Here is a 14657-nt window from a genome sequence, read left to right as displayed (position 1 = left end):
ATTCCCAAGAGTTGGGCTCCTGACTACAACCCTGGGCAACAGCCAAGGCCCATCAGAATAGAATCATGTTCCTTGGATATTGAATTCTCTTACACCATGCTTTTAGAATTTAACTCTGCTAACATTCACTCAGTGCCAACCATGTGCCCAGAAAACAAGTAAACACTGGTTTGCCCCTAGACTCTACACTGGCCACCCCAAGAATCTTTTTCCCTGAAATCCTTTTTGAAGACCATGTGACCCCAGGTATTTTAATTAGCCTCAGAAGGCAAATCAGTCTATCCTGCTGTTTCTGGAGTTTAAAGGGTGGGAATATATGTTCTACCTGATAATGTTCCCACTCAAGGAATGACTTTTGAACTTCAAATGTTTCCTTCTACATTATAGTGGAGGGTTAGCCTTGAAGTCAGACAAATCTGAGTTTATATCATAGCTTTAGCACTTATTATCAGCTGACCTCGGACAACATACACTCTTTATTCTGAGTCAAGTCTTTGGTCTCAAATCCTGTCTAGTCTTGTCCCCAATTAGTGTGTGTAGTCTATGAGTTTAAGAATGCCTACTTAACTTTTCAGCTGTATAAAAACTTGTCCAGTGTCTAGAGGAGGACAAATGAGGACTGAGACTCTGCTCAGTTCTAGTGAATTTCTTTAACTGGCAATTACGTTTCCAATTATTTGTTCCTCTTTTAATCCTGAGAAAAGGGTTAGATAGAGAAACTTTTTGTGCTGGGTCTAATGTGACAGTTGATCAACCTTGTCCTTCAAATCCAAGTTCTCGTTGGAGAGAAAAGAATTTGTGAACAGTCACTAAATTAGTTAATATGTATAAAAGCACTTAGAACAGTTCCTGACATATAGTAAACACTGTATAGGAGATGATCATTCAAAACCACTCTGACCCATGGCTTGAACCTGGGAGAGGTTTGTACCCCCAAACCATATGTTAGCTAGTCTTGTGGGTCAGTAGCTTGAAACACCATTTCCACCTTATTTTACAATGACTACCACTTCCCCTTCACAGTGAATTTATCAGATGCAGGGATTTTGTATTGTCTACTACCTGTTATTTGGCACTGCAGACAAGCCCTATACGTTACAAGTTTTGGATTTGTTTCTTCTGTTTTCAAAGTTTGGATTGTTATTTCTTTATCCAAATTCACTTAGAACTAGTCCTTTCCTTGATACTCAAGAATTCAGTGGGGAATTACAGAGAGCAGGCTTAGTTTCTTTTCTAGTATCTCTCTTAATTCCCTTTTCATCTCTAAAAGTTTTCTCATTAAAATTGGGATGCCAACAGTAAGTCAAGGGACCTTGGGATCATCAACTCTTCCCTTCCCCCATCTTAAGGAGAACTATGACATTTTCCCTAAGTGTTCATTCCCAAGTCTATAGGTTGCATCTATAGTTCATAGTCCTGTCTTCAAGGCATTAATGATAGCTATTCATTGATTATATAATCACTAAATTTTTGTTTTTTAATTCATGATGCTAGGGATTGAACTAAGGGCCTTATACATGATAGACAGGTATAGTGCCATGAAGAAACATACCCAACTCTTTAATTTTTTTTTGTTTGTTTGAGATAGGGTCTTTCTTACTGAGGCTGGCCCAAAATGTGCAATCCTCCTGCCTCAGCTTCCCAAGTAGCTGGAATGACAGATGTGTGCCACCACAGCTGGTTGTTATTTAAAACATTCTTACTGTATGCCAGGTAAAATTCTAGGAACTAGGGTTACACCTGTAAAAAAATAAAGATCCTTTTTAAATGAGTCTTATGTACTACTGGGGAAAGACAGATGACAATTTGATGTATTTATCAGGTAGCGATAAATGCTCTGAAAAAAATGAAGCAAGATGTAGGGGATTGTCATTTTATAGAAAATGGTCAGAGAAGGCCTCTCTTGATGTGATGTTTAGGCAGAGAATATAAAAAGTACAAGCCATAGTGAATAGCTTAAGAAAAGCAAATCCACCAGTAGTGAAAACCAAGTACAAAGGCCCTGAGGCAGAAATATGCTTGGCATGTTGAGCAGCGAAGTATCACTGTGGCTGGTGTAGAGTGAACAAGAAGAACTATTTGTGTTATGCCTCTTCCTAAAGGGAATAGCAATACCACATAGGTTGTAGCTCATCATTAAAAAAGTGATGCAAAATGAGGCCTTTTACAGAGCCCAAGAACAGCAAAAGAGATAAACAGATTCTTCCTACCTACCACAGTAATTGCCAACACTTCCATATTAAAGCTTAGTTGCAATGTTTTTATGTGTAGGAAATGTGTTGTGATCCATGACAACTATAGGGATCCATGACAACTATAGGGCTATGCAGGCCACATTTTTATTTCAGAGAGAGTACAGAACAGGAATTGTCTACTCTACTTTTCTAGACTTCTCTCATTAAACAAAGTATGAATTTAAGCTTACTGAACATTTTATCTGAGCCCTGCCCTCCTACTGGCACATGAGTAGAACTGATCTCAACAAAAAAATCCTGTCTACTATCTTAGTCTATTTGGAGGTATCACTGGAAGCTCTCACTACCATCACTAGAAATTGGTGAGCCCACATTCATTTTAAGGACTAGGGGATTCCTTGAAGAAGAGCAGGTTGCAAGGAAGGGGTCTTGTTAATAACAAGTGGACAATTTGTGCAATTGGAGGAGAGAAATAAGATCATTTAATCTCAAATAGAACCTGAAGAGTCATTAAGTCCACATTCCCTGATTTATATAGCACAGAATCAAGTCAGCCTCTTATTCCAATCTTTCTCTTTATTCTTCCTCCTCTCCCTATCTCTTTGCGTCTGAATGTGTATGTTTCTCTCTCTCTTTCTCCAAGGAAATATAGATTTAAGGTTTTTTTAGACTTGGTCATAATTATAATACTTGCCATGTTGTGAGGGCTTAATATGTTCCACGCAAGGCTTTTAAATGTATAATTGCATTCCATCATTACAGTTCTATGATGTAAAGAGCATTATCTTCATTTTGCAACTGAACTTTTAAAATGCAAACTGAGGACTGGGGATATAGCTCATGTTGCCCAAGTTTGCATAGCTAGTAAGTGGAAAAGCCTCAACACAGCTGAATCTGACTCCAACCTGATAATAACAGTTGTTAATCCCACTAACAGTTGGAGAAGAATAAGTGTGTGGTGGGAGCTATATTATTCAATAGGTTTTAAAGGGCCTGATAGCCAAGATTTATCCATTTATTTATTATTTTTATTTTCAAACTGATTATTGAACTCAGGCACCTGCTACCACTGAGCTATATCCCCAGCCCTTTTTACTTTTTTTTTTTTTAGTTTGAAATAAGGTTTTGCTTAGTTGCCTAGGCTGACCTTCAACTTCTGGCCCTCCTGTCTCAATGTCCCCAGTAGCTGGGATTACACATGTGCACCAAAACACCCAGTCTCCATTCATTCCAAAAACTGTCATTGACTGGTCACCTCTTGCCTATTATTCCATTAGGCCCTAGTTTCTAGAGATGAAAGAGAAGTAAATTTCTGTTCTCAGGAATGTCATGCAATTGGTGTGGAATTTGGACCTACCATTCCTTAGGAAGCAATCTGATCCCTATTGTGATGATGTGCATTGGATGTGCATGTGGAAATGGTTTCTTTCTCTGTCTTGGAAATCAATGAAGGCATCATACAGTTGGTAGTACATGAGGAAAGTCCTGAAAGTCAGAGGTATGGATTAATTGAGACACAAGCTAACCTTCTTTATTAAAATTTCTCCTATAATAGGGGACTGCCAAGTTAGTAGCTTAAGTGAGATAGAAATTCATTTTTGTCTTGTTTAAAAGTCTAGATGTGAACAGTCCATGATTAGTGGACAGTTCTGCCATCCTCACCACTTGTATTCAATCTCTAGGTCCAGGTAGTGTTCCATTTGTCTGCATTTGCCACCCAGAGAGAAAGCAAAAGGAGACAAAATGGAATATAAACAGGTTCTGTTTAAAAACTTGATCCAAATGTTTGTATACATTGTTTCAACTTGCATGCTATTGTTTAAAACTTACATGACCTTACCTCATTACAAGGGAGGCTAAGAAACAAGTATGACTCCTTAGCTAAAACCTCAGTAACTTCCATTAGTAAAAGTAAGAAGGGGAAGATGGTCACTAGGAAGCAATTAGCAGTCTCTGTCAGAAGGAGCTGAGTTATAGGCATAGAGAACTCTGGATTCACACAGAAATGAGAGACTAATGAACTGAAGAACTGTAAGAAACCAAAGAATTTTAAAAAAATGAAAGAGTAATGAATTGTAATGATTCAGTATGAATGTAGTATAAGGTGAATGTAGGAAATAAGGGAAATAAGGGCTGGAGATTGCAGGCAGTGACCAGATTCTGGAGCACTTTCTGCTAATTGAGGAATTTGAACTTTGTCCCAAAGACAATGAGAAAGCACTGAAATATTTTAAGTCGGGAGTAACAAATTTGAATTTAGAAAGATCATTCTGTGTGCACTTGGATAGACAGACTAAAGTAAGGAATAACTGGAAGCAGAAGGAACATTAGGTGATTTTTTTAATGCAGAAAAGCACAAGGCAGTGCTTTAGCACAAGGCTAAAATAAGGCAGTGGCAGTGAACAGAGGGGATAGATTAGACAGATATTAAAGAATAATAATTGATAAAAGTTGGTGACTAATGAAGGTGGGATATGAGAAAGGAGTGGATGTGTAGATAATAATGTCCAGATTTCTGGCTTGGGCATTAGCATTGTTTTAGGTAATAAGCAATTATGAAAGAAGAGTTAAATGTGTTTAATTCTAGAAATGTTGAGTTTGAGATACTCTGGTTTATCCATATGGCAATATTGAAAAGGCAAATAGATATGTTGGTATAGAAATATGTAGAGAAATCTGGTAGTACAAGCTGTACAAGTAAATGAAACTGCTGAAATAGTGAATGAGTTTGATCAGTGAGATCATTGGAGGCCTGAAAGCACAGTCCTGGAGAAGAACAGCATTTAGAAGAAGTCAGTGGAAGAGACAGCACAGTGTTCAGAGAAGTAAGAATATGGTCATTCAGAAAGGGAAAGGGAAAGGCATTTTTAGAGAATGTGTAACTATTTCACATGCTGAAGCAAAGTCAAAAGAAGATTACAAAGTGCTCTTTGGATTTGGCAATTTTGTTAGTGGAAATTAATGTAAAACAGTTATAGAAGAGTGGTGTGGGTGGAGAAGAGGTTGAGGAGCAGAGGAGGTACAAAGCAATGGAGGGCAATCTGTCCTGAAAGTGAGGAATGAAAGGAATGTAATCACAGGTGGGGGAATGCTTTTCCGATAAGAGAGACAAATTAGTCTGCATGCTTTTGAGAAAGAGTATTGTAATAGAGGGGGCAAAAAAATGAAGGAAGGGCCTTGAGGAGCCATGAAGAAATGAGATACAGAGCATAGGTAGAGAGAGGTGTTCTTTTCATAAAGTGAGGAGATGAGGTAAGATCATAAGTGTAAATGCCAATGAGTTTGTCAATATGGAGTATGGAGAGAGAAAGTTGAAGTTATTTCTAATGACCTTCCTTTCTCTGAAGAATGAGGTACAATCATTTGAGTAGGGGATGTCTATGGTCCAGTGTGTAATGAAAACTCAGCAAGGATGACAACTGAGCAAGGGGAAAGTTTATTTGCAAGTTTATTTCCATTATTGATGCTCACTTTGGTACAATCGAAGGACATTTTTTGAATGGATGGAAGGATATCAATAAATACACTAAATGTGTATTCTAATTCCCCCACTCAAAATTTCTAAAATATTTTCAGAAATTGAGTTCAGGATAAAAATTTTCTTGAATCCCATCCACACTTATTAATTATATTCTCATTAGCCATTCCTATTCAATTTTCTAGACCAGGGTTTCTCAACCTTGGTACTGTTTTGACATTCTGGGATAATAATTTTTTGGTTGTTCCTGTGGAAAATTCCTGTGCATTGTAAGATGATAACAAGCATCCCAGACCTCTCCTCACCAGATTTCAATTCACCTTACGCAGTTGTGACAATAAACAATTTCCACAGACATTTCAAAATGTTTTCTGGGAGGACTGGGTCTGTAGCTCAGTGGTAGAGCACTTAACCTAGCATGTGTGAGGCACTGGTTTTGATCCTTAGCACCACATAAAAATTAAAAAATAAAATAAAGGCATGATGTCTATCTACAACTACCAAAAAAATTAAATGTTTCCTGCCTGGGAGACAAATTTCCCTCACTTGAGAAGCTATATTATGGAGCAAATGGAAAGGTCCTGGAGAGAGGGGAAAAGGATTTATGCTATATATATATATATTTATCAGTTGAGCTTAACGGTTGTAAATGATCGTAGGCATGAATCCTGTTTGACAGATTAGAAAATTGATGAAACAGGTTATAAGTGACTGAACTGAGATGTGAACTTAGGTGTGTTAGATTTTCTAAAATTTAGATAATTTCTTAACAATAAAAAACAAGTACAACCAGGTATGGTGGTGCTTACCTGTAATCACAACTACTCTGAAGACTGAGGCAGGAGAATCAAAAGTTCCAGGCCAGCCTCAGTAATTAAGTAAGATCCTTTCTCAAAATGAAATTTTTTAAAGAGGCTGGGGATGTGTCTCAGCATAGAACATTGCCTAGTATGTGCAAAGCTCTATGTTCAATCCCCAGTACCATACATATACATAAGAAAATAAATACAAAAAACAGACAAATATATGTACAAACACATACATAAATCTGTGAACAATGGTATCATACTGTACATATTCTTCTGTAAGCTGCTTTAAATTATTTACTTAATCCTTCATATAAATCTTTATCACCACTTTTTAATGATTTTATTTTTAACTGACACATGAAAATATAAAATTGTGCACATTAACATTTGTATCATGTAATGTTTTGATACAGGTATATATTGCATAAGGTTTAATCAGGTTAAGCATATTTATCTCTTCAAGTATTTATCATTTCTTTATGGTTAAAACTTTGAAAATCCTTTCTTTTACTTCGTTGAAATAGACAGTACATCATTGTTAATAAACAGTCACCCTACTGTTCCAACATGGCACATTAGAAAGTCTTACTCTTATTTAACTATAACTAGTTATCCATTGGCAATATTTCCCATACCTTCCTCCACACTACTCTCCCCAGCCTCTCCTCACCACCATTCTAGTTTCAACTTCTATGAGATCAACTTTTTCAGAATCTGCATATGAGTGAGATCATGTGGTGCTTTCTGCATCTGACTTACTTTGCTTAACATGATCTCTGTACATTTTGCTGCAAATAGCAGGATTCCATTCTTTTTATTGATGAACAGTATTCTGATGTGTATAGAGACCATATTTTCTTTATTTATTCATCAGTTGATAGACATTTATTTCCATTCCTTAGCTATTCTGAATATTGCTTCAGTGAACATGGAGCTTAGATATCTCTTCAACATAATGATTTAATTTCTTTCAGTATATAATCAAGAACAAAGCACCACCCAACAAGACTTACAAAGGTGACTATTTCACCTAATCCTTTGTCAGTTCAGGACTATATCATTTTTAAAAAATAGTATCAGTCTAATAGAAAAAATGTGATGTACTTTTAATATGCAATTTATGATTATTAGTATAGTTGCTTTTTATGTTCATGAGCTGATTTTGTTCTTTTCTGCAAGATTATATTTTTATTATTATTGTATACAAATGGGATACATGTTGTTTCTCTATTTGTACATGGAGTCAAGGCATACCATTTGTGTAATCATACGTTTACATAGGGCAATGATGTTTGATTCATTTTTTTTTCCCTTCCCCCCACCCCTCCCACCCCTCTTTTCCCTCTATACAGTCCTTCTTTCCTTCATTGTTATCACACTCCTTATCCCTAACCCTAAACCTAACCCTAACCCTAATGCTAACCCCTCCCACCCCCCATTATATGTCCTCATCCGCTTATCAGCGAGATCATTCGTCCTTTAGTTTTTTCAGATTGGCTTATCTCACTTAGCATGATATTCTCCAATTTCATCCATTTGCCTGCAAGTGCCATAATTTTATCATTCTTCATTGCGGAGTAATATTCCATTGTATATATATGCCACAGTTTCTTTATCCATTCATCAACTGAAGGGCATCTAGGTTGGTTCCACAATCTGGCTATGGTGAATTGAGCAGCAATGAACATTGATGTGGCTGTATCTCTGTAGTATGCTGATTTTAAGTCCTTTGGGTATAGGCCAAGGAGTGGGATAACTGGGTCAAATGGTGGTTCCATTCCAAGCTTTCTGAGGAATCTCCATACTGCTTTCCAGAGTAGCTGCACTAATTTGCAACCCCACCAGCAATGTATGAGTGTTCCTTTTCACCTCATCCTCGCCAACACCTATTGTTGCTTGTGTTCTTGATAATCGCCATTCTAATTGGGGTGAGATGAAATCTTAGGGTAGTTTTGATTTGCATTTCCCTTATTACTAGAGATGTTGAACATTTTTTCATATATCTGTTGATTGCTTGTACATCTTCTTCTGTGAAGTATCTGTTCATTTCCTTAGCCCATTTGTTGATTGGGTTATTTGTATTCTTGGTGTAGAGTTTTTTGAGTTCTTTATAGATTCTGGAAATTAGTGCTCTATCTGAAGTATGAGTGGCAAAGATATTCTCCCACTCTGTAGGCTCTCTCTTCACATTGCTGATAGTTTCCTTTGCTGAGAGAAAGCTTTTTAGTTTGAATCTATCCCAGTTGTTGATTCTTGCTTTTATTTCTTATGCTATGGGAGTCCTGTTAAGGAAGTCTGATCCTAAGCCAACAAGTTGAAGATTTGGACCTACTTTTTCTTCTATAAGATGCAGGGTCTCTGGTCTGATTCCGAGGTCCTTGATCCACTTTGAGTTGAGTTTTGTGTAGGGTGAGAGATAGGGGTTTAATTTCATTCTGTTGTATATGGTTTTCCAGTTTTCCCAGCACCATTTGTTGAAGAGGCTATCTTTTCTCCATTGCATATTTTTGGACCCTTTGTCTAGTATGAGAAAATTGTATTTCTTTGGGTTTGTGTCCATGTCCTCTATTCTGTACCATTGATCAACCTGTCTATTTTGGTACCAATACCATGCCGTTTTTGTTACTATTGCTTTGTAGTAGAGTTGAAGATCTGGTATTGCAATACCCCCTGCTTCGTTCTTGCTACTGAGGATTGCTTTAGCTATTCTAGGTTGTTTATTCTTCCAGATGAATTTCATAATTGCTTGCTCTATTTCTGCAAGGTACATCATTGGGATTTTAATTGGAATTGCATTGAATCTGTATAGCACTTTAGGTAGTATGGTCATTTTGACAATATTAATTCTGCCTATCCAAAAACATGGGAGATCTTTCTATCTTCTAAGGTTTTCTTTAATTTCTTTCTTTAGTGTTCTGTAGTTCTCATTGTAGAGGTCTTTCACCTCTTTTGTGAGATTGATTCCCAAGTATTTTATTTTTTTTGATGCTATCGTGAATGGGGTAGTTTTCCTAGTTTCTCTTTCTGAAGATTCATCACGTATGTATAAAAATGCATTGGATTTATGAGCATTGATCTTGTATCCTGCTACTTTACTGAATTCACTTATGAGTTCTAAAAGTTTTCTGGTGGAATTTCCAGGTTCCTCTAAATATATAATCATGTCATCAGCGAACAGGGATAGTTTGAGTTCTTCTTTTCCAATTTGTATCCCTTTAATTTCTTTGGTTTGTCTAATTGCTCTGGCTAGAGTCTCAAGGACGATGTTGAATAGAAGTGGTGAAAGAGGCATCCCTGCCTTGTTCCAGTTTTTAGGGGGAACGCTTTCAGTTTTTCACCATTTAGAATGATATTGGCCATGGGCTTAGCGTAGATGGCCTTTATAATGTTAAGGAATGTTCCCACTACCCCAATTTTTTCTAGTGTTTTGAGCATGAAGGGATGCTGTATTTTATCGAATGCTTTTTCTGCATCTATTGAAATAATCATGTGATTCTTAACTTTAAGTCTGTTGATATGGTGAATGACATTTATTGATTTCCGAATGTTGAACCAACCTTGCATCCCTGGGATAAAACCCACTTGATTGTGGTGCACTATCTTTTTAATATATATTTGTATGCGATTTGCTAAAATTTTGTTGAGAATTTTTGCGTCGATGTTCATTAAGGATATTGGTCTGAAATTTTCTTTCCTCTATTTGTCTCTGCCTGGTTTAGGTATCAGGGTGATATTGGCTTCATAGAACCAACTTGGGAGGGTTCCCTCCTCTTCTATTTCATGGAATACTTTGAGAATTATTGGAATGAGCTCTTCTTTAAAGGTTTTGTAGAACTCGGCTGAGAACCCATCTGGTCCCGGACTTTTCTTTGTTGGTAGGCTTTTGATGACCTCTTCTATTTCATTGCTTGAAATTGATTTATTTAAGTTGTGTATGTCCTCCTCCTTCAGTTTAGGTAATTCATATGTCTCTAGAAATTTGTTGATGTCTTCGAGGTTTTCTGTTTTGTTGGAGTATAGATTTTCAAAATAGCTTCTTATTATGTTTTGTATTTCACTCGTGTCTGTTGTGATGTTTCCTTGTTCATTCCGAATTTTAGTAATTTGAGTTTTCTCCCTCTTTCTCTTTGTTAGTGTGGCTAAGGGTTTATCAATTTTATTTATTTTTTCAAAGAACCAACTATTTATTTTGTTAATTTTTCCAATTGTTTCTTTTGTTTCAATTTCGTTGATTTCGGCTCTGATTTTAACTATTTCCTGTCTTCTACTACTTTTGGTATTGGTCTGCTCTTCTTTTTCTAGGACTTTGAGCTGTAGTGTTAAGTCTTTTATTTGTTGGTTTCTACTTCTTTTGTTGAATGCACCCCATGAAATAAAGCTTCCTCTAAGTACTGCTCTCATAGTGTCCCAGAGATTTTGATATGATGTGTCTTTGTTCTCGTTTACTTCTAAGAATTTTTTTATTTCCCTCCTGATGTCTTCTCTTATCCATTCATCATATAATAGTGTATTATTTAATCTCCAGGTATTGGAGAAGTTTCTGTTTTTTATTCTGTCATTTATTTCTAATTTCAATCCATTATGATCTGATAGAGTAGAAGGTAGTATCTCTATCTTCTTGTATTTGCTAACAGTAGCTTTGTGGCATAAAATATGGTCTATTTTAGAGAAGGATCCATGTGCTGCTGAGAAGAAGGTGTATTCGTTCTTTGTTGGATGGTATATTCTATATGTGTCGGTTAAGTCTAAATTGTTGATTGTGTTATTAAGATCTATGGTTTCTTTATTCAATTTTTGTTTGGAAGATCTATCCAGTGGTGAGAGAGGTGTGTTAAAATCGCCTAGTATTATTGTGTTGTGGTCTATTTGATTTCTGAAATTGAGAAGGATTTGTTTGACATACGTGGATGAGCCAATTTTCGGGGCATAGATATTTATGATTGTTATGTCTTGCTGATTTATGCTTCCCTTAAGCAGCATGTAATGTCCTTCTTTATCCCTTCTGACTAGTTTTGGTTTGAAGTCCACATTATCTGAGATGAGGATGGATACTCCAGCTTTTTTGCTGTGTCCGTGTGCGTGGTATGTTTTTCCCCATCCTTTCACCTTTAGTCTATGGGTATCTCTTTTTATGAGATGAGTCTCTTGCAGGCAGCATATTGTTGGATTTTTCTTTTTATTCCAATCTGCCAGTCTATATCTTTTGATTGATTAGTTCAGGCCATTAACATTCAGGGTTATTATTGTGATATGATTTGTATTCCCAGTCATTTGACTCATATTTGTTTTTTGACATGATTTGGTTTCTTCTTTATGTGGCTATTCCTTTAGGCTAGCGCCTCCTGTTGCTGATTTGCATCCATTGTTTTTCATCTCTTCTTCATGGAATATTTTGCTGAGAATGTTCTGTAGTGCTTGCTTTCTTTTTGTAAATTCCTTTAGCTTTTGTTTATCATGGAAGGATCTTATTTCATCGTCAAATTTGAAGGTAAGTTTTGCTGGGTATGAGATTCTTGGTTGGCAACCGTTTTCTTTCAGGCCTGGAATGTTGTTCCAGGCCCTTCTAGCTTTTAGGGTCTGGATTGAAAAATCTGCTGATATTCTTATTGGTTTCCCTCTGAATGTAATTTGATTCTTTTCTCTCGCGGCCTTTAAAATTCTGTCTTTATTTTGTATGTTAGGTATTTTCATAATAATGTGCCTTGGTGTGGGTCTGTTGTAATTTTGTATATTTGGAGTTCTGTAAGCCTCTTGTACTTGGTTTTCCATTTCATTCTTCAGATTTGGGAAATTTTCTGATATTATTTCATTGAATAGATTGTTCATTCCTTTGGTTTGTTTCTCTAAGCCTTCCTCAATCCCAATAATTCTTAAATTTGGCCTTTTCATGATATCCCATAATTCTTGTAGATTCTGTTCATGATTTCTTACCATCTTTTCTCTTTGGCCAACTTTGCTTTCAAGATTAAATAATTTGTCTTCAATGTCTGAGGTTCTGTCTTCCAGGTGTTCTATCTTATTGGTTATGCTTTCTATGGAGTTTTTAACTTGGTTTATTTTTTCCTTCATTTCAACTATTTCAGTTTGTTTTTTTTTTTTTCAGTATCTCTAACTCTTTATTGAAATGATCTCTTGCTTCCCGTATTTGGTCTTTTAACTGTTGATTGGTGCGATCATTTAATGCCTGCATTTGGTCTTTCATCTCCTCCTTCAATGCCTGCATTTGCTCTTTCATCTCCTCATTTGCTTCACTGATTGTTTTAATTACGTACATTCTGAACTCCCTTTCTGACTTTTCTTCTGCTGTGCTGTCATTGGGTTTTATTGATGTAGTATCTAGGTTTGTTTGGGACATTTTCTTCCCTTGTTTTCTCATTGGTCAGCTGTCAGTGGGACCCTGAGATATTGCAGATTTCCTCTATTATAGTGTCCTGGTAGATTTCCAGTGTATCACCTCCCAGCCTTCAGTAGCCTGAAGTCTTGGAGGAACTTGATAATGCAGTGCTTCAGAAGAAAGCTGCCCCTAGCCCCCTACTGGTTCCAGGGCTTGGAGCTGGCTCTTGGGGAAAGGCTCTCACTGGGGGCCTGCACCGTGCAGCTGGCCGTGTGGGAGGAACCCACGGCTGGGAGTGTGGAAGACTACCTTGGGAAGACTCAAGCTGCCCTGCCCTGCTCTGATAAGCCACCCCTATCTGTGCCTGCTGCCCAGGCCAAGTTTTGCCCAGTGGGGGAGACTCACCCCGTGACTCTATTTTTGTCCAAGTCTCTCAGTGCCTCCTCTTCTTGAGTCCTGGGTTCTGGAGCGACTGGAGATGCAGTCACTCTCTAGGCCGCCATCTTGGATTGCCCCGTGGAAAGAGCCTGCGGCCGGAGTGGGCCGAGCCACCTGGAGAAGTCTCTGGCTGCCCTGCCCTGATCCCAGAGGCTGCTTGCAGATCGAAGCTCTCCATTGGCTCGGGGACTTGTGACTGGTTCTATGTAGAAAGGCTCTCACTGGGCGGTCTTCTCTGAGAAGCTAGCCTTGAAAGGCGCCTCCCACCGCAGGGGGCCGGGCTGCTTGGGGAAGTCTCTGGCTGCCCTGTCCTGGTCCCTGAAGCCACTTGTGGGCCAGAGCACGCCGCGCTGGCTCCGGGACTTGGAGCTTGTTCTGATCAGAAAGGCTCTCACTAGGAGGCCTGCTCCAAGAACCTGGAGAAGCTCTCTGCAAGATTATTTTAATGCCTTTGTTCATTTTTCTATTTTAGCTCTTAGTCTATTTCTTACTGATTTGATATTGACTCCTTTTTTTTAAGTATGTTGCAAACGTTTTTCTCCTAATTTATTGCTTACCTTAAAATTTAATGGCATATTTCACATTAAAGAAATTGTAATGTTTGTAAGTCATGGCTGCCATTATTTTCCATGAGAGCTCATATTTCTAATTTAATTAGGAAGACCTATTTGTGATAGTTTTAAGTTTTATTTGGAAGTCTAACATGGAAAATTGGTTATTAATTTGATAAAATTAGAATTATTTCTGTCTCACACCATACACAGAATTAAATTCCAAGAAATCATTATATATATATATCTAAACCTGAAAGTAAGAAAACATTACTTAAAATACAGGAAATACTTTTATTTTATTATTTTTTCTTCTTTTTTATTTTAATTTATTTTTATTGTAAACAAATGGGATACATGTTGTTTCTGTTTGTACATGGAGTAACAGCATACCATTTGTGTAATCATACATTTACATATATTAATGATGTTTGATTCATTCTGTTATTTTTTCCTTCCCCCCACCCCTTCTACCCCTCTTTTCCCTCTATACAGTCCCTTCTTCCTCCATTCTTGTCCCCCTCCCACCCTCCATTATGTGTCATCATCCACTTATCAGCGAGATCATTCTTCCTTTGGTTTTTTGAGATTGGCTTATCTCACTTAGCATGATATTCTCCAACTTCATCCATTTGCCTGCAAATGCCATAATTTTATTATTCTTTATAGCTGAGTAATATTCCATTGTATATATATACCGCAGTTTCTTTATCCATTCATCAATTGAAGGACATCTAGGTTGGTTCCACAGTCTGGCTATTGTGAATTGAGCAGCTATGAACATTGATGTGGCTGTATCTCTGTAGTATGCTGATTTTAAGTCCTTTGGGTATAGGCCAAGGAGTGGGATAA

The 14657-nt window shown here is 37.3% G+C and overlaps 1 protein-coding gene across 3 annotated transcripts in view; it reads left to right on the top strand.

Annotated features, from left to right (window-relative positions):
• Ophn1 (oligophrenin 1) overlaps positions 1-14657 on the top strand; it is a 408982-nt gene that overhangs the window by 359169 nt on the left and 35156 nt on the right. The window lies entirely within an intron of this gene.

This window comes from Sciurus carolinensis, chromosome X, assembly GCF_902686445.1.
Source record: "Sciurus carolinensis chromosome X, mSciCar1.2, whole genome shotgun sequence".
NCBI lineage: Eukaryota > Metazoa > Chordata > Mammalia > Rodentia > Sciuridae > Sciurus > Sciurus carolinensis.
Note: the sequence above shows the minus strand (reverse complement) of the source record. Positions and strands in the feature narration are given on the sequence as shown.